This window comes from Lepisosteus platostomus, chromosome 11 (assembly GCF_059453375.1).
Source record: "Lepisosteus platostomus isolate fLepPlt1 chromosome 11, fLepPlt1.hap1, whole genome shotgun sequence".
Taxonomy (NCBI): domain Eukaryota; kingdom Metazoa; phylum Chordata; class Actinopteri; order Semionotiformes; family Lepisosteidae; genus Lepisosteus; species Lepisosteus platostomus.
The window spans coordinates 18135810-18160491 of record NC_142621.1 but is presented as its reverse complement, the minus strand read 5'-3'; positions in this window follow the sequence as shown (position 1 = coordinate 18160491).

Below are 24682 nucleotides of genomic sequence, written 5' to 3'. Positions count from 1 at the left end.
GAACCTTGCTGTTACATGGGGATTCAGTTGTCTGAAAAAACGCGTTTATTTCGGGCTGAAAAACACGTTTTGAAAAGTGTGCTGTTACTGTCCCATAACTTACATGGGGTTGACCAAACTTGCAGAAACATGTTTATTTCTGCTGAAAAACACGTTTTGACCCTTTCTGCACACTGGGGTTAAGAGCTGAGTGTGTGGGCTCTTCTGAGCCTTGCTGTTACATGGGGATTCAGTTGTCTGAAAAAACGTGTTTATTTCGGGCTGAAAAACACGTTTTGAAAAGTGTGTTGTTACTGCCCCATAACTTACATGGGGTTGACCAAACTTGCAGAAACATGTTTATTTCTGCTGAAAAACACGTTTTGACCCTTTCTGCACACTGGGGTTAAGAGCTGAGTGTGTGGGCTCTTCTGAGCCTTGCTGTTACATGGGGATTCAGTTGTCTGAAAAAACGTGTTTATTTCGGGCTGAAAAACACGTTTTGAAAAGTGTGTTGTTACTGCCCCATAACTTACATGGGGTTGACCAAACTTGAAGAAACATGTTTATTTCTGCTGAAAAACACATTTTGACTCTTTCTGCACACTGGGGTTAAGAGCTGAGTGTGTGGGCTCTTCTGAGCCTTGCTGTTACATGGAGATTCAGTTGTCTGAAAAAACGCGTTTATTTCGGGCTGAAAAACACGTTTTGAAAAGTGTTTTGTTACTGCCCCATAACTTACATGGGGTTGACCAAACTTGCAGAAACATGTTTATTTCAGCTGAAAAACACGTTTTGACCCTTTCTGCACACTGGGGTTAAGAGCTGAGTGTGTGGGCTCTTCTGAGCCTTGCTGTTACATGGGGATTCAGTTGTCTGAAAAAACACGTTTATTTCGGGCTGAAAAACACGTTTTGAAAAGTGTGTTGTTACTGCCCCATAACTTACATGGGGTTGACCAAACTTGCAGAAACATGTTTATTTCTGCTGAAAAACACGTTTTGACCCTTTCTGCACACTGGGGTTAAGAGCTGAGTGTGTGGGCTCTTCTGAGCCTTGCTGTTACATGGGGATTCAGTTGTCTGAAAAAACGCGTTTATTTTGGGCTGAAAAACACGTTTTGAAAAGTGTTTTGTTACTGCCCCATAACTTACATGGGGTTGACCAAACTTGCAGAAACATGTTTATTTCAGCTGAAAAACACGTTTTGACCCTTTCTGCACACTGGGGTTAAGAGCTGAGTGTGTGGGCTCTTCTGAGCCTTGCTGTTACATGGGGATTCAGTTGTCTGAAAAAACGCGTTTATTTCGGGCTGAAAAACACGTTTTGAAAAGTGTGCTGTTACTGCCCCATAACTTACATGGGGTTGACCAAACTTGCAGAAACATGTTTATTTCTGCTGAAAAACACGTTTTGACCCTTTCTGCACACTGGGGTTAAGAGCTGAGTGTGTGGGCTCTTCTGAGCCTTGCTGTTACATGGGGATTCAGTTGTCTGAAAAAACGCGTTTATTTCGGGCTGAAAAACACGTTTTGAAAAGTGTGCTGTTACTGTCCCATAACTTACATGGGGTTGACCAAACTTGCAGAAACATGTTTATTTCTGCTGAAAAACACGTTTTGACCCTTTCTGCACACTGGGGTTAAGAGCTGAGTGTGTGGGCTCTTCTGAGCCTTGCTGTTACATGGGGATTCAGTTGTCTGAAAAAACGCGTTTATTTCGGGCTGAAAAACACGTTTTGAAAAGTGTGCTGTTACTGTCCCATAACTTACATGGGGTTGACCAAACTTGCAGAAACATGTTTATTTCTGCTGAAAAACACGTTTTGACCCTTTCTGCACACTGGGGTTAAGAGCTGAGTGTGTGGGCTCTTCTGAGCCTTGCTGTTACATGGGGATTCAGTTGTCTGAAAAAACGTGTTTATTTCGGGCTGAAAAACACGTTTTGAAAAGTGTGTTGTTACTGCCCCATAACTTACATGGGGTTGACCAAACTTGCAGAAACATGTTTATTTCTGCTGAAAAACACGTTTTGACCCTTTCTGCACACTGGGGTTAAGAGCTGAGTGTGTGGGCTCTTCTGAGCCTTGCTGTTACATGGGGATTCAGTTGTCTGAAAAAACGTGTTTATTTCGGGCTGAAAAACACGTTTTGAAAAGTGTGTTGTTACTGCCCCATAACTTACATGGGGTTGACCAAACTTGAAGAAACATGTTTATTTCTGCTGAAAAACACATTTTGACTCTTTCTGCACACTGGGGTTAAGAGCTGAGTGTGTGGGCTCTTCTGAGCCTTGCTGTTACATGGAGATTCAGTTGTCTGAAAAAACGCGTTTATTTCGGGCTGAAAAACACGTTTTGAAAAGTGTTTTGTTACTGCCCCATAACTTACATGGGGTTGACCAAACTTGCAGAAACATGTTTATTTCAGCTGAAAAACACGTTTTGACCCTTTCTGCACACTGGGGTTAAGAGCTGAGTGTGTGGGCTCTTCTGAGCCTTGCTGTTACATGGGGATTCAGTTGTCTGAAAAAACACGTTTATTTCGGGCTGAAAAACACGTTTTGAAAAGTGTGTTGTTACTGCCCCATAACTTACATGGGGTTGACCAAACTTGCAGAAACATGTTTATTTCAGCTGAAAAACACGTTTTGACCCTTTCTGCACACTGGGGTTAAGAGCTGAGTGTGTGGGCTCTTCTGAGCCTTGCTGTTACATGGGGATTCAGTTGTCTGAAAAAACGCGTTTATTTCGGGCTGAAAAACACGTTTTGAAAAGTGGGCTGTTACTGCCCCATAACTTACATGGGGTTGACCAAACTTGCAGAAACATGTTTATTTCTGCTGAAAAACACGTTTTGACCCTTTCTGCACACTGGGGTTAAGAGCTGAGTGTGTGGGCTCTTCTGAGCCTTGCTGTTACATGGGGATTCAGTTGTCTGAAAAAACGCGTTTATTTCGGGCTGAAAAACACGTTTTGAAAAGTGTGCTGTTACTGTCCCATAACTTACATGGGGTTGACCAAACTTGCAGAAACATGTTTATTTCTGCTGAAAAACACGTTTTGACCCTTTCTGCACACTGGGGTTAAGAGCTGAGTGTGTGGGCTCTTCTGAGCCTTGCTGTTACATGGGGATTCAGTTGTCTGAAAAAACGTGTTTATTTCGGGCTGAAAAACACGTTTTGAAAAGTGTGTTGTTACTGCCCCATAACTTACATGGGGTTGACCAAACTTGCAGAAACATGTTTATTTCTGCTGAAAAACACGTTTTGACCCTTTCTGCACACTGGGGTTAAGAGCTGAGTGTGTGGGCTCTTCTGAGCCTTGCTGTTACATGGGGATTCAGTTGTCTGAAAAAACGCGTTTATTTCGGGCTGAAAAACACGTTTTGAAAAGTGTGCTGTTACTGCCCCATAACTTACATGGGGTTGACCAAACTTGCAGAAACATGTTTATTTCAGCTGAAAAACACGTTTTGACCCTTTCTGCACACTGGGGTTAAGAGCTGAGTGTGTGGGGTCTTCTGAGCCTTGCTGTTACATGGGGATTCAGTTGTCTGAAAAAACGCGTTTATTTCGGGCTGAAAAACACGTTTTGAAAAGTGTGTTGTTACTGCCCCATAACTTACATGGGGTTGACCAAACTTGCAGAAACATGTTTATTTCTGCTGAAAAACACGTTTTGACCCTTTCTGCACACTGGGGTTAAGAGCTGAGTGTGTGGGCTCTTCTGAACCTTGCTGTTACATGGGGATTCAGTTGTCTGAAAAAACGCGTTTATTTCGGGCTGAAAAACACGTTTTGAAAAGTGTGTTGTTACTGCCCCAAAACTTACATGGAGTTGACCAAACTTGCAGAAACATGTTTATTTCAGCTGAAAAACACGTTTTGACCCTTTCTGCACACTGGGGTTAAGAGCTGAGTGTGTGGGCTCTTCTGAGCCTTGCTGTTACATGGGGATTCAGTTGTCTGAAAAAACGCGTTTATTTCGGGCTGAAAAACACGTTTTGAAAAGTGTGCTGTTACTGCCCCATAACTTACATGGGGTTGACCAAACTTGCAGAAACATGTTTATTTCTGCTGAAAAACACGTTTTGACCCTTTCTGCACACTGGGGTTAAGAGCTGAGTGTGTGGGCTCTTCTGAGCCTTGCTGTTACATGGGGATTCAGTTGTCTGAAAAAACGCGTTTATTTCGGGCTGAAAAACACGTTTTGAAAAGTGTGCTGTTACTGCCCCATAACTTACATGGGGTTGACCAAACTTGCAGAAACATGTTTATTTCTGCTGAAAAACACGTTTTGACCCTTTCTGCACACTGGGGTTAAGAGCTGAGTGTGTGGGCTCTTCTGAGCCTTGCTGTTACATGGGGATTCAGTTGTCTGAAAAAACGCGTTTATTTCGGGCTGAAAAACACGTTTTGAAAAGTGTGCTGTTACTGCCCCATAACTTACATGGGGTTGACCAAACTTGCAGAAACATGTTTATTTCTGCTGAAAAACACGTTTTGACCCTTTCTGCACACTGGGGTTAAGAGCTGAGTGTGTGGGCTCTTCTGAGCCTTGCTGTTACATGGGGATTCAGTTGTCTGAAAAAACGCGTTTATTTCGGGCTGAAAAACACGTTTTGAAAAGTGTGCTGTTACTGCCCCATAACTTACATGGGGTTGACCAAACTTGCAGAAACATGTTTATTTCTGCTGAAAAACACGTTTTGACCCTTTCTGCACACTGGGGTTAAGAGCTGAGTGTGTGGGCTCTTCTGAACCTTGCTGTTACATGGGGATTCAGTTGTCTGAAAAAACGCGTTTATTTCGGGCTGAAAAACACGTTTTGAAAAGTGTGTTGTTACTGCCCCATAACTTACATGGAGTTGACCAAACTTGCAGAAACATGTTTATTTCAGCTGAAAAACACGTTTTGACCCTTTCTGCACACTGGGGTTAAGAGCTGAGTGTGTGGGCTCTTCTGAGCCTTGCTGTTACATGGGGATTCAGTTGTCTGAAAAAACGCGTTTATTTCGGGCTGAAAAACACGTTTTGAAAAGTGTGCTGTTACTGCCCCATAACTTACATGGGGTTGACCAAACTTGCAGAAACATGTTTATTTCTGCTGAAAAACACATTTTGACCCTTTCTGCACACTGGGGTTAAGAGCTGAGTGTGTGGGCTCTTCTGAGCCTTGCTGTTACATGGGGATTCAGTTGTCTGAAAAAACGCGTTTATTTCGGGCTGAAAAACACGTTTTGAAAAGTGTGCTGTTACTGCCCCATAACTTACATGGGGTTGACCAAACTTGAAGAAACATGTTTATTTCTGCTGAAAAACACGTTTTGACCCTTTCTGCACACTGGGGTTAAGAGCTGAGTGTGTGGGCTCTTCTGAGCCTTGCTGTTACATGGGGATTCAGTTGTCTGAAAAAACGTGTTTATTTCGGGCTGAAAAACACGTTTTGAAAAGTGTGTTGTTACTGCCCCATAACTTACATGGGGTTGACCAAACTTGCAGAAACATGTTTATTTCTGCTGAAAAACACGTTTTGACCCTTTCTGCACACTGGGGTTAAGAGCTGAGTGTGTGGGCTCTTCTGAGCCTTGCTGTTACATGGGGATTCAGTTGTCTGAAAAAACGCGTTTATTTTGGGCTGAAAAACACGTTTTGAAAAGTGTTTTGTTACTGCCCCATAACTTACATGGGGTTGACCAAACTTGCAGAAACATGTTTATTTCAGCTGAAAAACACGTTTTGACCCTTTCTGCACACTGGGGTTAAGAGCTGAGTGTGTGGGCTCTTCTGAGCCTTGCTGTTACATGGGGATTCAGTTGTCTGAAAAAACGCGTTTATTTCGGGCTGAAAAACACGTTTTGAAAAGTGTGCTGTTACTGCCCCATAACTTACATGGGGTTGACCAAACTTGCAGAAACATGTTTATTTCTGCTGAAAAACACGTTTTGACCCTTTCTGCACACTGGGGTTAAGAGCTGAGTGTGTGGGCTCTTCTGAGCCTTGCTGTTACATGGGGATTCAGTTGTCTGAAAAAACGCGTTTATTTCGGGCTGAAAAACACGTTTTGAAAAGTGTGCTGTTACTGTCCCATAACTTACATGGGGTTGACCAAACTTGCAGAAACATGTTTATTTCTGCTGAAAAACACGTTTTGACCCTTTCTGCACACTGGGGTTAAGAGCTGAGTGTGTGGGCTCTTCTGAGCCTTGCTGTTACATGGGGATTCAGTTGTCTGAAAAAACGCGTTTATTTCGGGCTGAAAAACACGTTTTGAAAAGTGTGCTGTTACTGTCCCATAACTTACATGGGGTTGACCAAACTTGCAGAAACATGTTTATTTCTGCTGAAAAACACGTTTTGACCCTTTCTGCACACTGGGGTTAAGAGCTGAGTGTGTGGGCTCTTCTGAGCCTTGCTGTTACATGGGGATTCAGTTGTCTGAAAAAACGTGTTTATTTCGGGCTGAAAAACACGTTTTGAAAAGTGTGTTGTTACTGCCCCATAACTTACATGGGGTTGACCAAACTTGCAGAAACATGTTTATTTCTGCTGAAAAACACGTTTTGACCCTTTCTGCACACTGGGGTTAAGAGCTGAGTGTGTGGGCTCTTCTGAGCCTTGCTGTTACATGGGGATTCAGTTGTCTGAAAAAACGTGTTTATTTCGGGCTGAAAAACACGTTTTGAAAAGTGTGTTGTTACTGCCCCATAACTTACATGGGGTTGACCAAACTTGAAGAAACATGTTTATTTCTGCTGAAAAACACATTTTGACTCTTTCTGCACACTGGGGTTAAGAGCTGAGTGTGTGGGCTCTTCTGAGCCTTGCTGTTACATGGAGATTCAGTTGTCTGAAAAAACGCGTTTATTTCGGGCTGAAAAACACGTTTTGAAAAGTGTTTTGTTACTGCCCCATAACTTACATGGGGTTGACCAAACTTGCAGAAACATGTTTATTTCAGCTGAAAAACACGTTTTGACCCTTTCTGCACACTGGGGTTAAGAGCTGAGTGTGTGGGCTCTTCTGAGCCTTGCTGTTACATGGGGATTCAGTTGTCTGAAAAAACACGTTTATTTCGGGCTGAAAAACACGTTTTGAAAAGTGTGTTGTTACTGCCCCATAACTTACATGGGGTTGACCAAACTTGCAGAAACATGTTTATTTCAGCTGAAAAACACGTTTTGACCCTTTCTGCACACTGGGGTTAAGAGCTGAGTGTGTGGGCTCTTCTGAGCCTTGCTGTTACATGGGGATTCAGTTGTCTGAAAAAACGCGTTTATTTCGGGCTGAAAAACACGTTTTGAAAAGTGGGCTGTTACTGCCCCATAACTTACATGGGGTTGACCAAACTTGCAGAAACATGTTTATTTCTGCTGAAAAACACGTTTTGACCCTTTCTGCACACTGGGGTTAAGAGCTGAGTGTGTGGGCTCTTCTGAGCCTTGCTGTTACATGGGGATTCAGTTGTCTGAAAAAACGCGTTTATTTCGGGCTGAAAAACACGTTTTGAAAAGTGTGCTGTTACTGTCCCATAACTTACATGGGGTTGACCAAACTTGCAGAAACATGTTTATTTCTGCTGAAAAACACGTTTTGACCCTTTCTGCACACTGGGGTTAAGAGCTGAGTGTGTGGGCTCTTCTGAGCCTTGCTGTTACATGGGGATTCAGTTGTCTGAAAAAACGTGTTTATTTCGGGCTGAAAAACACGTTTTGAAAAGTGTGTTGTTACTGCCCCATAACTTACATGGGGTTGACCAAACTTGCAGAAACATGTTTATTTCTGCTGAAAAACACGTTTTGACCCTTTCTGCACACTGGGGTTAAGAGCTGAGTGTGTGGGCTCTTCTGAGCCTTGCTGTTACATGGGGATTCAGTTGTCTGAAAAAACGCGTTTATTTCGGGCTGAAAAACACGTTTTGAAAAGTGTGCTGTTACTGCCCCATAACTTACATGGGGTTGACCAAACTTGCAGAAACATGTTTATTTCAGCTGAAAAACACGTTTTGACCCTTTCTGCACACTGGGGTTAAGAGCTGAGTGTGTGGGGTCTTCTGAGCCTTGCTGTTACATGGGGATTCAGTTGTCTGAAAAAACGCGTTTATTTCGGGCTGAAAAACACGTTTTGAAAAGTGTGTTGTTACTGCCCCATAACTTACATGGGGTTGACCAAACTTGCAGAAACATGTTTATTTCTGCTGAAAAACACGTTTTGACCCTTTCTGCACACTGGGGTTAAGAGCTGAGTGTGTGGGCTCTTCTGAACCTTGCTGTTACATGGGGATTCAGTTGTCTGAAAAAACGCGTTTATTTCGGGCTGAAAAACACGTTTTGAAAAGTGTGTTGTTACTGCCCCAAAACTTACATGGAGTTGACCAAACTTGCAGAAACATGTTTATTTCAGCTGAAAAACACGTTTTGACCCTTTCTGCACACTGGGGTTAAGAGCTGAGTGTGTGGGCTCTTCTGAGCCTTGCTGTTACATGGGGATTCAGTTGTCTGAAAAAACGCGTTTATTTCGGGCTGAAAAACACGTTTTGAAAAGTGTGCTGTTACTGCCCCATAACTTACATGGGGTTGACCAAACTTGCAGAAACATGTTTATTTCTGCTGAAAAACACGTTTTGACCCTTTCTGCACACTGGGGTTAAGAGCTGAGTGTGTGGGCTCTTCTGAGCCTTGCTGTTACATGGGGATTCAGTTGTCTGAAAAAACGCGTTTATTTCGGGCTGAAAAACACGTTTTGAAAAGTGTGCTGTTACTGCCCCATAACTTACATGGGGTTGACCAAACTTGCAGAAACATGTTTATTTCTGCTGAAAAACACGTTTTGACCCTTTCTGCACACTGGGGTTAAGAGCTGAGTGTGTGGGCTCTTCTGAGCCTTGCTGTTACATGGGGATTCAGTTGTCTGAAAAAACGCGTTTATTTCGGGCTGAAAAACACGTTTTGAAAAGTGTGCTGTTACTGCCCCATAACTTACATGGGGTTGACCAAACTTGCAGAAACATGTTTATTTCTGCTGAAAAACACGTTTTGACCCTTTCTGCACACTGGGGTTAAGAGCTGAGTGTGTGGGCTCTTCTGAGCCTTGCTGTTACATGGGGATTCAGTTGTCTGAAAAAACGCGTTTATTTCGGGCTGAAAAACACGTTTTGAAAAGTGTGCTGTTACTGCCCCATAACTTACATGGGGTTGACCAAACTTGCAGAAACATGTTTATTTCTGCTGAAAAACACGTTTTGACCCTTTCTGCACACTGGGGTTAAGAGCTGAGTGTGTGGGCTCTTCTGAACCTTGCTGTTACATGGGGATTCAGTTGTCTGAAAAAACGCGTTTATTTCGGGCTGAAAAACACGTTTTGAAAAGTGTGTTGTTACTGCCCCATAACTTACATGGAGTTGACCAAACTTGCAGAAACATGTTTATTTCAGCTGAAAAACACGTTTTGACCCTTTCTGCACACTGGGGTTAAGAGCTGAGTGTGTGGGCTCTTCTGAGCCTTGCTGTTACATGGGGATTCAGTTGTCTGAAAAAACGCGTTTATTTCGGGCTGAAAAACACGTTTTGAAAAGTGTGCTGTTACTGCCCCATAACTTACATGGGGTTGACCAAACTTGCAGAAACATGTTTATTTCTGCTGAAAAACACATTTTGACCCTTTCTGCACACTGGGGTTAAGAGCTGAGTGTGTGGGCTCTTCTGAGCCTTGCTGTTACATGGGGATTCAGTTGTCTGAAAAAACGCGTTTATTTCGGGCTGAAAAACACGTTTTGAAAAGTGTGCTGTTACTGCCCCATAACTTACATGGGGTTGACCAAACTTGAAGAAACATGTTTATTTCTGCTGAAAAACACGTTTTGACCCTTTCTGCACACTGGGGTTAAGAGCTGAGTGTGTGGGCTCTTCTGAGCCTTGCTGTTACATGGGGATTCAGTTGTCTGAAAAAACGTGTTTATTTCGGGCTGAAAAACACGTTTTGAAAAGTGTGTTGTTACTGCCCCATAACTTACATGGGGTTGACCAAACTTGCAGAAACATGTTTATTTCTGCTGAAAAACACGTTTTGACCCTTTCTGCACACTGGGGTTAAGAGCTGAGTGTGTGGGCTCTTCTGAGCCTTGCTGTTACATGGGGATTCAGTTGTCTGAAAAAACGCGTTTATTTCGGGCTGAAAAACACGTTTTGAAAAGTGTTTTGTTACTGCCCCATAACTTACATGGGGTTGACCAAACTTGCAGAAACATGTTTATTTCAGCTGTAAAACACGTTTTGACCCTTTCTGCACACTGGGGTTAAGAGCTGAGTGTGTGGGGTCTTCTGAGCCTTGCTGTTACATGGGGATTCAGTTGTCTGAAAAAACGCGTTTATTTCGGGCTGAAAAACACGTTTTGAAAAGTGTGTTGTTACTGCCCCATAACTTACATGGGGTTGACCAAACTTGCAGAAACATGTTTATTTCTGCTGAAAAACACGTTTTGACCCTTTCTGCACACTGGGGTTAAGAGCTGAGTGTGTGGGCTCTTCTGAACCTTGCTGTTACATGGGGATTCAGTTGTCTGAAAAAACGCGTTTATTTCGGGCTGAAAAACACGTTTTGAAAAGTGTGTTGTTACTGCCCCATAACTTACATGGAGTTGACCAAACTTGCAGAAACATGTTTATTTCAGCTGAAAAACACGTTTTGACCCTTTCTGCACACTGGGGTTAAGAGCTGAGTGTGTGGGCTCTTCTGAGCCTTGCTGTTACATGGGGATTCAGTTGTCTGAAAAAACGCGTTTATTTCGGGCTGAAAAACACGTTTTGAAAAGTGTGCTGTTACTGCCCCATAACTTACATGGGGTTGACCAAACTTGCAGAAACATGTTTATTTCTGCTGAAAAACACGTTTTGACCCTTTCTGCACACTGGGGTTAAGAGCTGAGTGTGTGGGCTCTTCTGAGCCTTGCTGTTACATGGGGATTCAGTTGTCTGAAAAAACGCATTTATTTCGGGCTGAAAAACACGTTTTGAAAAGTGTGCTGTTACTGCCCCATAACTTACATGGGGTTGACCAAACTTGCAGAAACATGTTTATTTCTGCTGAAAAACACGTTTTGACCCTTTCTGCACACTGGGGTTAAGAGCTGAGTGTGTGGGCTCTTCTGAGCCTTGCTGTTACATGGGGATTCAGTTGTCTGAAAAAACGCGTTTATTTCGGGCTGAAAAACACGTTTTGAAAAGTGTGCTGTTACTGCCCCATAACTTACATGGGGTTGACCAAACTTGCAGAAACATGTTTATTTCTGCTGAAAAACACGTTTTGACCCTTTCTGCACACTGGGGTTAAGAGCTGAGTGTGTGGGCTCTTCTGAGCCTTGCTGTTACATGGGGATTCAGTTGTCTGAAAAAACGTGTTTATTTCGGGCTGAAAAACACGTTTTGAAAAGTGTGTTGTTACTGCCCCATAACTTACATGGGGTTGACCAAACTTGCAGAAACATGTTTATTTCTGCTGAAAAACACGTTTTGACCCTTTCTGCACACTGGGGTTAAGAGCTGAGTGTGTGGGCTCTTCTGAGCCTTGCTGTTACATGAGGATTCAGTTGTCTGAAAAAACGCGTTTATTTCGGGCTGAAAAACACGTTTTGAAAAGTGTGCTGTTACTGCCCCATAACTTACATGGGGTTGACCAAACTTGCAGAAACATGTTTATTTCTGCTGAAAAACACGTTTTGACCCTTTCTGCACACTGGGGTTAAGAGCTGAGTGTGTGGGCTCTTCTGAGCCTTGCTGTTACATGGGGATTCAGTTGTCTGAAAAAACGTGTTTATTTCGGGCTGAAAAACACGTTTTGAAAAGTGTGTTGTTACTGCCCCATAACTTACATGGGGTTGACCAAACTTGCAGAAACATGTTTATTTCTGCTGAAAAACACGTTTTGACCCTTTCTGCACACTGGGGTTAAGAGCTGAGTGTGTGGGCTCTTCTGAGCCTTGCTGTTACATGGGGATTCAGTTGTCTGAAAAAACGCGTTTATTTCGGGCTGAAAAACACGTTTTGAAAAGTGTTTTGTTACTGCCCCATAACTTACATGGGGTTGACCAAACTTGCAGAAACATGTTTATTTCAGCTGAAAAACACGTTTTGACCCTTTCTGCACACTGGGGTTAAGAGCTGAGTGTGTGGGGTCTTCTGAGCCTTGCTGTTACATGGGGATTCAGTTGTCTGAAAAAACGCGTTTATTTCGGGCTGAAAAACACGTTTTGAAAAGTGTGCTGTTACTGTCCCATAACTTACATGGGGTTGACCAAACTTGCAGAAACATGTTTATTTCTGCTGAAAAACACGTTTTGACCCTTTCTGCACACTGGGGTTAAGAGCTGAGTGTGTGGGCTCTTCTGAGCCTTGCTGTTACATGGGGATTCAGTTGTCTGAAAAAACGCGTTTATTTCGGGCTGAAAAACACGTTTTGAAAAGTGTGCTGTTACTGCCCCATAACTTACATGGGGTTGACCAAACTTGCAGAAACATGTTTATTTCTGCTGAAAAACACGTTTTGACCCTTTCTGCACACTGGGGTTAAGATCTGAGTGTGTGGGCTCTTCTGAACCTTGCTGTTACATGGGGATTCAGTTGTCTGAAAAAACGCGTTTATTTCGGGCTGAAAAACACGTTTTGAAAAGTGTGTTGTTACTGCCCCATAACTTACATGGGGTTGACCAAACTTGCAGAAACATGTTTATTTCTGCTGAAAAACACGTTTTGACCCTTTCTGCACACTGGGGTTAAGAGCTGAGTGTGTGGGCTCTTCTGAGCCTTGCTGTTACATAGGGATTCAGTTGTCTGAAAAAACGCGTTTATTTCGGGCTGAAAAACACGTTTTGAAAAGTGTGCTGTTACTGCCCCATAACTTACATGGGGTTGACCAAACTTGCAGAAACATGTTTATTTCTGCTGAAAAACACGTTTTGACCCTTTCTGCACACTGGGGTTAAGATCTGAGTGTGTGGGCTCTTCTGAACCTTGCTGTTACATGGGGATTCAGTTGTCTGAAAAAACGCGTTTATTTCGGGCTGAAAAACACGTTTTGAAAAGTGTGTTGTTACTGCCCCATAACTTACATGGGGTTGACCAAACTTGCAGAAACATGTTTATTTCTGCTGAAAAACACGTTTTGACCCTTTCTGCACACTGGGGTTAAGAGCTGAGTGTGTGGGCTCTTCTGAGCCTTGCTGTTACATGGGGATTCAGTTGTCTGAAAAAACGCGTTTATTTCGGGCTGAAAAACACGTTTTGAAAAGTGTGTTGTTACTGCCCCATAACTTACATGGGGTTGACCAAACTTGCAGAAACATGTTTATTTCTGCTGAAAAACACGTTTTGACCCTTTCTGCACACTGGGGTTAAGATCTGAGTGTGTGGGCTCTTCTGAACCTTGCTGTTACATGGGGATTCAGTTGTCTGAAAAAACGCGTTTATTTCGGGCTGAAAAACACGTTTTGAAAAGTGTGTTGTTACTGCCCCATAACTTACATGGGGTTGACCAAACTTGCAGAAACATGTTTATTTCTGCTGAAAAACACGTTTTGACCCTTTCTGCACACTGGGGTTAAGAGCTGAGTGTGTGGGCTCTTCTGAGCCTTGCTGTTACATGGGGATTCAGTTGTCTGAAAAAACGGGTTTATTTCGGGCTGAAAAACACGTTTTGAAAAGTGTGTTGTTACTGCCCCATAACTTACATGGGGTTGACCAAACTTTCAGAAACATGTTTATTTCTGCTGAAAAACACGTTTTGACCCTTTCTGCACACTGGGGTTAAGAGCTGAGTGTGTGGGCTCTTCAGAACCTTGCTGTTACATGGGGATTCAGTTGTCTGAAAAAACGTGTTTATTTCGGGCTGAAAAACACGTTTTGAAAAGTGTGTTGTTACTGCCCCATAACTTACATGGGGTTGACCAAACTTGCAGAAACATGTTTATTTCTGCTGAAAAACACGTTTTGACCCTTTCTGCATACTGGGGTTAAGAGCTGAGTGTGTGGGCTCTTCTGAGCCTTGCTGTTACATAGGGATTCAGTTGTCTGAAAAAACGTGTTTATTTCGGGCTGAAAAACACGTTTTGAAAAGTGTGCTGTTACTGCCCCATAACTTACATGGGGTTGACCAAACTTGCAGAAACATGTTTATTTCTGCTGAAAAACACGTTTTGACCCTTTCTGCACACTGGGGTTAAGAGCTGAGTGTGTGGGCTCTTCTGAGCCTTGCTGTTACATAGGGATTCAGTTGTCTGAAAAAACGCGTTTATTTCGGGCTGAAAAACACGTTTTGAAAAGTGTGCTGTTACTGCCCCATAACTTACATGGGGTTGACCAAACTTGCAGAAACATGTTTATTTCTGCTGAAAAACACGTTTTGACCCTTTCTGCACACTGGGGTTAAGATCTGAGTGTGTGGGCTCTTCTGAACCTTGCTGTTACATGGGGATTCAGTTGTCTGAAAAAACGCGTTTATTTCGGGCTGAAAAACACGTTTTGAAAAGTGTGTTGTTACTGCCCCATAACTTACATGGGGTTGACCAAACTTGCAGAAACATGTTTATTTCTGCTGAAAAACACGTTTTGACCCTTTCTGCACACTGGGGTTAAGAGCTGAGTGTGTGGGCTCTTCTGAGCCTTGCTGTTACATGGGGATTCAGTTGTCTGAAAAAACGCGTTTATTTCGGGCTGAAAAACACGTTTTGAAAAGTGTGTTGTTACTGCCCCATAACTTACATGGGGTTGACCAAACTTGCAGAAACATGTTTATTTCTGCTGAAAAACACGTTTTGACCCTTTCTGCACACTGGGGTTAAGATCTGAGTGTGTGGGCTCTTCTGAACCTTGCTGTTACATGGGGATTCAGTTGTCTGAAAAAACGCGTTTATTTCGGGCTGAAAAACACGTTTTGAAAAGTGTGTTGTTACTGCCCCATAACTTACATGGGGTTGACCAAACTTGCAGAAACATGTTTATTTCTGCTGAAAAACACGTTTTGACCCTTTCTGCACACTGGGGTTAAGAGCTGAGTGTGTGGGCTCTTCTGAGCCTTGCTGTTACATGGGGATTCAGTTGTCTGAAAAAACGTGTTTATTTCGGGCTGAAAAACACGTTTTGAAAAGTGTGTTGTTACTGCCCCATAACTTACATGGGGTTGACCAAACTTTCAGAAACATGTTTATTTCTGCTGAAAAACACGTTTTGACCCTTTCTGCACACTGGGGTTAAGAGCTGAGTGTGTGGGCTCTTCTGAGCCTTGCTGTTACATAGGGATTCAGTTGTCTGAAAAAACGCGTTTATTTCGGGCTGAAAAACACGTTTTGAAAAGTGTGCTGTTACTGCCCCATAACTTACATGGGGTTGACCAAACTTGCAGAAACATGTTTATTTCTGCTGAAAAACACGTTTTGACCCTTTCTGCACACTGGGGTTAAGAGCTGAGTGTGTGGGCTCTTCTGAGCCTTGCTGTTACATAGGGATTCAGTTGTCTGAAAAAACGCGTTTATTTCGGGCTGAAAAACACGTTTTGAAAAGTGTGCTGTTACTGCCCCATAACTTACATGGGGTTGACCAAACTTGCAGAAACATGTTTATTTCTGCTGAAAAACACGTTTTGACCCTTTCTGCACACTGGGGTTAAGATCTGAGTGTGTGGGCTCTTCTGAACCTTGCTGTTACATGGGGATTCAGTTGTCTGAAAAAACGCGTTTATTTCGGGCTGAAAAACACGTTTTGAAAAGTGTGTTGTTACTGCCCCATAACTTACATGGGGTTGACCAAACTTGCAGAAACATGTTTATTTCTGCTGAAAAACACGTTTTGACCCTTTCTGCACACTGGGGTTAAGAGCTGAGTGTGTGGGCTCTTCTGAGCCTTGCTGTTACATGGGGATTCAGTTGTCTGAAAAAACGCGTTTATTTCGGGCTGAAAAACACGTTTTGAAAAGTGTGTTGTTACTGCCCCATAACTTACATGGGGTTGACCAAACTTGCAGAAACATGTTTATTTCTGCTGAAAAACACGTTTTGACCCTTTCTGCACACTGGGGTTAAGATCTGAGTGTGTGGGCTCTTCTGAACCTTGCTGTTACATGGGGATTCAGTTGTCTGAAAAAACGCGTTTATTTCGGGCTGAAAAACACGTTTTGAAAAGTGTGTTGTTACTGCCCCATAACTTACATGGGGTTGACCAAACTTGCAGAAACATGTTTATTTCTGCTGAAAAACACGTTTTGACCCTTTCTGCACACTGGGGTTAAGAGCTGAGTGTGTGGGCTCTTCTGAGCCTTGCTGTTACATGGGGATTCAGTTGTCTGAAAAAACGTGTTTATTTCGGGCTGAAAAACACGTTTTGAAAAGTGTGTTGTTACTGCCCCATAACTTACATGGGGTTGACCAAACTTTCAGAAACATGTTTATTTCTGCTGAAAAACACGTTTTGACCCTTTCTGCACACTGGGGTTAAGAGCTGAGTGTGTGGGCTCTTCAGAACCTTGCTGTTACATGGGGATTCAGTTGTCTGAAAAAACGTGTTTATTTCAGGCTGAAAAACACGTTTTGAAAAGTGTGTTGTTACTGCCCCATAACTTACATGGGGTTGACCAAACTTGCAGAAACATGTTTATTTCTGCTGAAAAACACGTTTTGACCCTTTCTGCACACTGGGGTTAAGAGCTGAGTGTGTGGGCTCTTCTGAGCCTTGCTGTTACATAGGGATTCAGTTGTCTGAAAAAACGTGTTTATTTCGGGCTGAAAAACACGTTTTGAAAAGTGTGCTGTTACTGCCCCATAACTTACATGGGGTTGACCAAACTTGCAGAAACATGTTTATTTCTGCTGAAAAACACGTTTTGACCCTTTCTGCACACTGGGGTTAAGAGCTGAGTGTGTGGGCTCTTCTGAGCCTTGCTGTTACATAGGGATTCAGTTGTCTGAAAAAACGCGTTTATTTCGGGCTGAAAAACACGTTTTGAAAAGTGTGCTGTTACTGCCCCATAACTTACATGGGGTTGACCAAACTTGCAGAAACATGTTTATTTCTGCTGAAAAACACGTTTTGACCCTTTCTGCACACTGGGGTTAAGATCTGAGTGTGTGGGCTCTTCTGAACCTTGCTGTTACATGGGGATTCAGTTGTCTGAAAAAACGCGTTTATTTCGGGCTGAAAAACACGTTTTGAAAAGTGTGTTGTTACTGCCCCATAACTTACATGGGGTTGACCAAACTTGCAGAAACATGTTTATTTCTGCTGAAAAACACGTTTTGACCCTTTCTGCACACTGGGGTTAAGAGCTGAGTGTGTGGGCTCTTCTGAGCCTTGCTGTTACATGGGGATTCAGTTGTCTGAAAAAACGCGTTTATTTCGGGCTGAAAAACACGTTTTGAAAAGTGTGTTGTTACTGCCCCATAACTTACATGGGGTTGACCAAACTTGCAGAAACATGTTTATTTCTGCTGAAAAACACGTTTTGACCCTTTCTGCACACTGGGGTTAAGATCTGAGTGTGTGGGCTCTTCTGAACCTTGCTGTTACATGGGGATTCAGTTGTCTGAAAAAACGCGTTTATTTCGGGCTGAAAAACACGTTTTGAAAAGTGTGTTGTTACTGCCCCATAACTTACATGGGGTTGACCAAACTTGCAGAAACATGTTTATTTCTGCTGAAAAACACGTTTTGACCCTTTCTGCACACTGGGGTTAAGAGCTGAGTGTGTGGGCTCTTCTGAGCCTTGCTGTTACATGGGGATTCAGTTGTCTGAAAAAACGTGTTTATTTCGGGCTGAAAAACACGTTTTGAAAAGTGTGTTGTTACTGCCCCATAACTTACATGGGGTTGACCAAACTTTCAGAAACATGTTTATTTCTGCTGAAAAACACGTTTTGACCCTTTCTGCACACTGGGGTTAAGAGCTGAGTGTGTGGGCTCTTCAGAACCTTGCTGTTACATGGGGATTCAGTTGTCTGAAAAAACGTGTTTATTTCGGGCTGAAAAACACGTTTTGAAAAGTGTGTTGTTACTGCCCCATAACTTACATGGGGTTGACCAAACTTGCAGAAACATGTTTATTTCAGCTGAAAAACACGTTTTGACCCTTTCTGCACACTGGGGTTAAGAGGTGAGTGTGTGGGCTCTTCTGAGCCTTGCTGTTACATGGGGATTCAGTTGTCTGAAAAAACGCGTTTATTTCGGGCTGAAAAACACGTTTTGAAAAGTGTGTTGTTACTGCCCCATAACTTACATGGGGTTGACCAAACTTGCAGAAACATGTTTATTTCTGCTGAAAAACACGTTTTGACCCTTTCTGCACACTGGGGTTAAGAGGTGAGTGTGTGGTCTCTTCTGAGCCTTGCTGTTACATGGGGATTCAGTTGTCTGAAAAAACGCGTTTATTTCGGGCTGAAAAACACGTTTTGAAAAGTGTGTTGTTACTGCCCCATAACTTACATGGGGTTGACCAAACTTGCAGAAACATGTTTATTTCTGCTGAAAAACACGTTTTGACCCTTTCTGCATACTGGGGTTAAGAGCTGAGTGTGTGGGCTCTTCTGAGCCTTGCTGTTACATGGGGATTCAGTTGTCTGAAAAAACGCGTTTATTTCGGGCTGAAAAACATGTTTTGAAAAGTGTGTTGTTACTGCCCCATAACTTACATAGGGTTGACCAAACTTGCAGAAACATGTTTATTTCTGCTGAAAAACACGTTTTGACCCTTTCTGCACACTGGGGTTAAGAGCTGAGTGTGTGGGCTCTTCTGAACCTTGCTGTTACATGGGGATTCAGTTGTCTGAAAAAACGCGTTTATTTCGGGCTGAAAAACACGTTTTGAAAAGTGTGTTGTTACTGCCCCATAACTTACATGGGGTTGACCAAACTTGCAGAAACATGTTTATTTCTGCTGAAAAACACGTTTTGACCCTTTCTGCACACTGGGGTTAAGATCTGAGTGTGTGGGCTCTTCTGAACTTGCTGTTACATGGGGATTCAGTTGTCTGAAAAAACGCGTTTATTTCGGGCTGAAAAACACGTTTTGAAAAGTGTGTTGTTACTGCCCCATAACTTACATGGGGTTGACCAAACTTGCAGAAACATGTTTATTTCTGCTGAAAAACACGTTTTGACCCTTTCTGCACACTGGGGTTAAGAGCTGAGTGTGTGGGCTCTTCTGAGCCTTGCTGTTACATGGGGATTCAGTTGTCTGAAAAAACGCGTTTATTTCGGGCTGAAAAACACGTTTTGAAAAGTGTGTTGTTACTGCCCCATAACTTACATGGGGTTGACCAAACTTGCAGAAACATGTTTATTTCTGCTGAAAAACATGTTTTGACCCTTTCTGCACACTGGGGTTAAGATCTGAGTGTGTGGGCTCTTCTGAACCTTGCTGTTACATGGGGATTCAGTTGTCTGAAAAAACGCGTTTATTTCGGGCTGAAAAACACGTTTTGAAAAGTGTGTTGTTACTGCCCCATAACTTACATGGGGTTGACCAAACTTGCAGAAACATGTTTATTTCTGCTGAAAAACACGTTTTGACCCTTTCTGCACACTGGGGTTAAGAGCTGAGTGTGTGGGCTCTTCTGAGCCTTGCTGTTACATGGGGATTCAGTTGTCTGAAAAAACGTGTTTATTTCGGGCTGAAAAACACGTTTTGAAAAGTGTGTTGTTACTGCCCCATAACTTACATGGGGTTGACCAAACTTGCAGAAACATGTTTATTTCAGCTGAAAAACACGTTTTGACCCTTTCTGCACACTGGGGTTAAGAGGTGAGTGTGTGGGCTCTTCTGAGCCTTGCTGTTACATGGGGATTCAGTTGTCTGAAAAAACGCGTTTATTTCGGGCTGAAAAACACGTTTTGAAAAGTGTGTTGTTACTGCCCCATAACTTACATGGGGTTGACCAAACTTGCAGAAACATGTTTATTTCTGCTGAAAAACACGTTTTGACCCTTTCTGCATACTGGGGTTAAGAGCTGAGTGTGTGGGCTCTTCTGAGCCTTGCTGTTACATGGGGATTCAGTTGTCTGAAAAAACGCGTTTATTTCGGGCTGAAAAACATGTTTTGAAAAGTGTGTTGTTACTGCCCCATAACTTACATAGGGTTGACCAAACTTGCAGAAACATGTTTATTTCTGCTGAAAAACACGTTTTGACCCTTTCTGCACACTGGGGTTAAGAGCTGAGTGTGTGGGCTCTTCTGAACCTTGCTGTTACATGGGGATTCAGTTGTCTGAAAAAACGCGTTTATTTCGGGCTGAAAAACACGTTTTGAAAAGTGTGTTGTTACTGCCCCATAACTTACATGGGGTTGACCAAACTTGCAGAAACATGTTTATTTCTGCTGAAAAACACGTTTTGACCCTTTCTGCACACTGGGGTTAAGATCTGAGTGTGTGGGCTCTTCTGAACTTGCTGTTACATGGGGATTCAGTTGTCTGAAAAAACGCGTTTATTTCGGGCTGAAAAACACGTTTTGAAAAGTGTGTTGTTACTGCCCCATAACTTACATGGGGTTGACCAAACTTGCAGAAACATGTTTATTTCTGCTGAAAAACACGTTTTGACCCTTTCTGCACACTGGGGTTAAGAGCTGAGTGTGTGGGCTCTTCTGAGCCTTGCTGTTACATGGGGATTCAGTTGTCTGAAAAAACGCGTTTATTTCGGGCTGAAAAACACGTTTTGAAAAGTGTGTTGTTACTGCCCCATAACTTACATGGGGTTGACCAAACTTGCAGAAACATGTTTATTTCTGCTGAAAAACACGTTTTGACCCTTTCTGCACACTGGGGTTAAGAGCTGAGTGTGTGGGCTCTTCTGAGCCTTGCTGTTACATGGGGATTCAGTTGTCTGAAAAAACGTGTTTATTTCGGGCTGAAAAACACGTTTTGAAAAGTGTGTTGTTACTGCCCCATAACTTACATGGGGTTGACCAAACTTTCAGAAACATGTTTATTTCTGCTGAAAAACACGTTTTGACCCTTTCTGCACACTGGGGTCAAGAGCTGAGTGTGTGGGCTCTTCAGAACCTTGCTGTTACATGGGGATTCAGTTGTCTGAAAAAACGTGTTTATTTCGGGCTGAAAAACACGTTTTGAAAAGTGTGTTGTTACTGCCCCATAACTTACATGGGGTTGACCAAACTTGCAGAAACATGTTTATTTCAGCTGAAAAACACGTTTTGACCCTTTCTGCACACTGGGGTTAAGAGGTGAGTGTGTGGGCTCTTCTGAGCCTTGCTGTTACATGGGGATTCAGTTGTCTGAAAAAACGCGTTTATTTCGGGCTGAAAAACACGTTTTGAAAAGTGTGTTGTTACTGCCCCATAACTTACATGGGGTTGACCAAACTTGCAGAAACATGTTTATTTCTGCTGAAAAACACGTTTTGACCCTTTCTGCACACTGGGGTTAAGAGCTGAGTGTGTGGGCTCTTCTGAGCCTTGCTGTTACATGGGGATTCAGTTGCCTGAAAAAACGTGTTTATTTCGGGCTGAAAAACACGTTTTGAAAAGTGTGTTGTTACTGCCCCATAACTTACATGGGGTTGAACCAACTTGCAGAAACATGTTTATTTCTGCTGAAAAACACGTTTTGACCCTTTCTGCACACTGGGGTTAAGAGCTGAGTGTGTGGGCTCTTCTGAGCCTTGCTGTTACATAGGGATTCAGTTGTCTGAAAAAACGCGTTTATTTCGGGCTGAAAAACACGTTTTGAAAAGTGTGCTGTTACTGCCCCATAACTTACATGGGGTTGACCAAACTTGCAGAAACATGTTTATTTCTGCTGAAAAACACGTTTTGACCCTTTCTGCACACTGGGGTTAAGATCTGAGTGTGTGGGCTCTTCTGAACTTGCTGTTACATGGGGATTCAGTTGTCTGAAAAAACGCGTTTATTTCGGGCTGAAAAACACGTTTTGAAAAGTGTGTTGTTACTGCCCCATAACTTACATGGGGTTGACCAAACTTGCAGAAACATGTTTATTTCTGCTGAAAAACACATTTTGACCCTTTCTGCACACTGGGGTTAAGATCTGAGTGTGTGGGCTCTTCTGAACCTTGCTGTTACATGGGGATTCAGTTGTCTGAAAAAACGCGTTTATTTCGGGCTGAAAAACACGTTTTGAAAAGTGTGTTGTTACTGCCCCATAACTTACATGGGGTTGACCAAACTTGCAGAAACATGTTTATTTCTGCTGAAAAACACGTTTTGACCCTTTCTGCACACTGGGGTTAAGAGCTGAGTGTGTGGGCTCTTCTGAACCTTGCTGTTACATGGGGATTCAGTTGTCTGAAAAAACGCGTTTATTTCGGGCTGAAAAACACGTTTTGAAAAGTGTGTTGTTACTGCCCCATAACTTACATAGGGTTGACCAAACTTGCAGAAACATGTTTATTTCTGCTGAAAAACACGTTTTGACCCTTTCTGCACACTGGGGTTAAGAGCTGAGTGTGTGGGCTCTTCTGAGCCTTGCTGTTACATAGGGATTCAGTTGTCTGAAAAAACGCGTTTATTTCGGGCTGAAAAACACGTTTTGAAAAGTGTGCTGTTACTGCCCCATAACTTACATGGGGTTGACCAAACTTGCAGAAACATGTTTATTTCTGCTGAAAAACACGTTTTGACCCTTTCTGCACACTGGGGTTAAGATCTGAGTGTGTGGGCTCTTCTGAACTTGCTGTTACATGGGGATTCAGTTGTCTGAAAAAACGCGTTTATTTCGGGCTGAAAAACACGTTTTGAAAAGTGTGTTGTTACTGCCCCATAACTTACATGGGGTTGACCAAACTTGCAGAAACATGTTTATTTCTGCTGAAAAACACGTTTTGACCCTTTCTGCACACTGGGGTTAAGAGCTGAGTGTGTGGGCTCTTCAGAACCTTGCTGTTACATGGGGATTCAGTTGTCTGAAAAAACGTGTTTATTTCGGGCTGAAAAACACGTTTTGAAAAGTGTGTTGTTACTGCCCCATAACTTACATGGGGTTGACCAAACTTGCAGAAACATGTTTATTTCAGCTGAAAAACACGTTTTGACCCTTTCTGCACACTGGGGTTAAGAGGTGAGTGTGTGGGCTCTTCTGAGCCTTGCTGTTACATGGGGATTCAGTTGTCTGAAAAAACGTGTTTATTTCGGGCTGAAAAACACGTTTTGAAAAGTGTGTTGTTACTGCCCCATAACTTACATGGGGTTGACCAAACTTGCAGAAACATGTTTATTTCTGCTGAAAAACACGTTTTGACCCTTTCTGCACACTGGGGTTAAGAGCTGAGTGTGTGGGCTCTTCTGAGCCTTGCTGTTACATAGGGATTCAGTTGTCTGAAAAAACGTGTTTATTTCGGGCTGAAAAACACGTTTTGAAAAGTGTGCTGTTACTGCCCCATAACTTACATGGGGTTGACCAAACTTGCAGAAACATGTTTATTTCTGCTGAAAAACACGTTTTGACCCTTTCTGCACACTGGGGTTAAGAGCTGAGTGTGTGGGCTCTTCTGAGCCTTGCTGTTACATAGGGATTCAGTTGTCTGAAAAAACGCGTTTATTTCGGGCTGAAAAACACGTTTTGAAAAGTGTGCTGTTACTGCCCCATAACTTACATGGGGTTGACCAAACTTGCAGAAACATGTTTATTTCTGCTGAAAAACACGTTTTGACCCTTTCTGCACACTGGGGTTAAGATCTGAGTGTGTGGGCTCTTCTGAACCTTGCTGTTACATGGGGATTCAGTTGTCTGAAAAAACGCGTTTATTTCGGGATGAAAAACACGTTTTGAAAAGTGTGTTGTTACTGCCCCATAACTTACATGGGGTTGACCAAACTTGCAGAAACATGTTTATTTCTGCTGAAAAACACGTTTTGACCCTTTCTGCACACTGGGGTTAAGATCTGAGTGTGTGGGCTCTTCTGAACCTTGCTGTTACATGGGGATTCAGTTGTCTGAAAAAACGCGTTTATTTCGGGCTGAAAAACACGTTTTGAAAAGTGTGTTGTTACTGCCCCATAACTTACATGGGGTTGACCAAACTTGCAGAAACATGTTTATTTCTGCTGAAAAACACGTTTTGACCCTTTCTGCACACTGGGGTTAAGAGCTGAGTGTGTGGGCTCTTCTGAGCCTTGCTGTTACATGGGGATTCAGTTGTCTGAAAAAACGTGTTTATTTCGGGATGAAAAACACGTTTTGAAAAGTGTGTTGTTACTGCCCCATAACTTACATAGGGTTGACCAAACTTGCAGAAACATGTTTATTTCTGCTGAAAAACACGTTTTGACCCTTTCTGCACACTGGGGTTAAGAGCTGAGTGTGTGGGCTCTTCTGAGCCTTGCTGTTACATAGGGATTCAGTTGTCTGAAAAAACGCGTTTATTTCGGGCTGAAAAACACGTTTTGAAAAGTGTGTTGTTACTGCCCCATAACTTACATGGGGTTGACCAAACTTGCAGAAACATGTTTATTTCTGCTGAAAAACACGTTTTGACCCTTTCTGCACACTGGGGTTAAGAGCTGAGTGTGTGGGCTCTTCTGAGCCTTGCTGTTACATAGGGATTCAGTTGTCTGAAAAAACGCGTTTATTTCGGGCTGAAAAACACGTTTTGAAAAGTGTGCTGTTACTGCCCCATAACTTACATGGGGTTGACCAAACTTGCAGAAACATGTTTATTTCTGCTGAAAAACACGTTTTGACCCTTTCTGCAC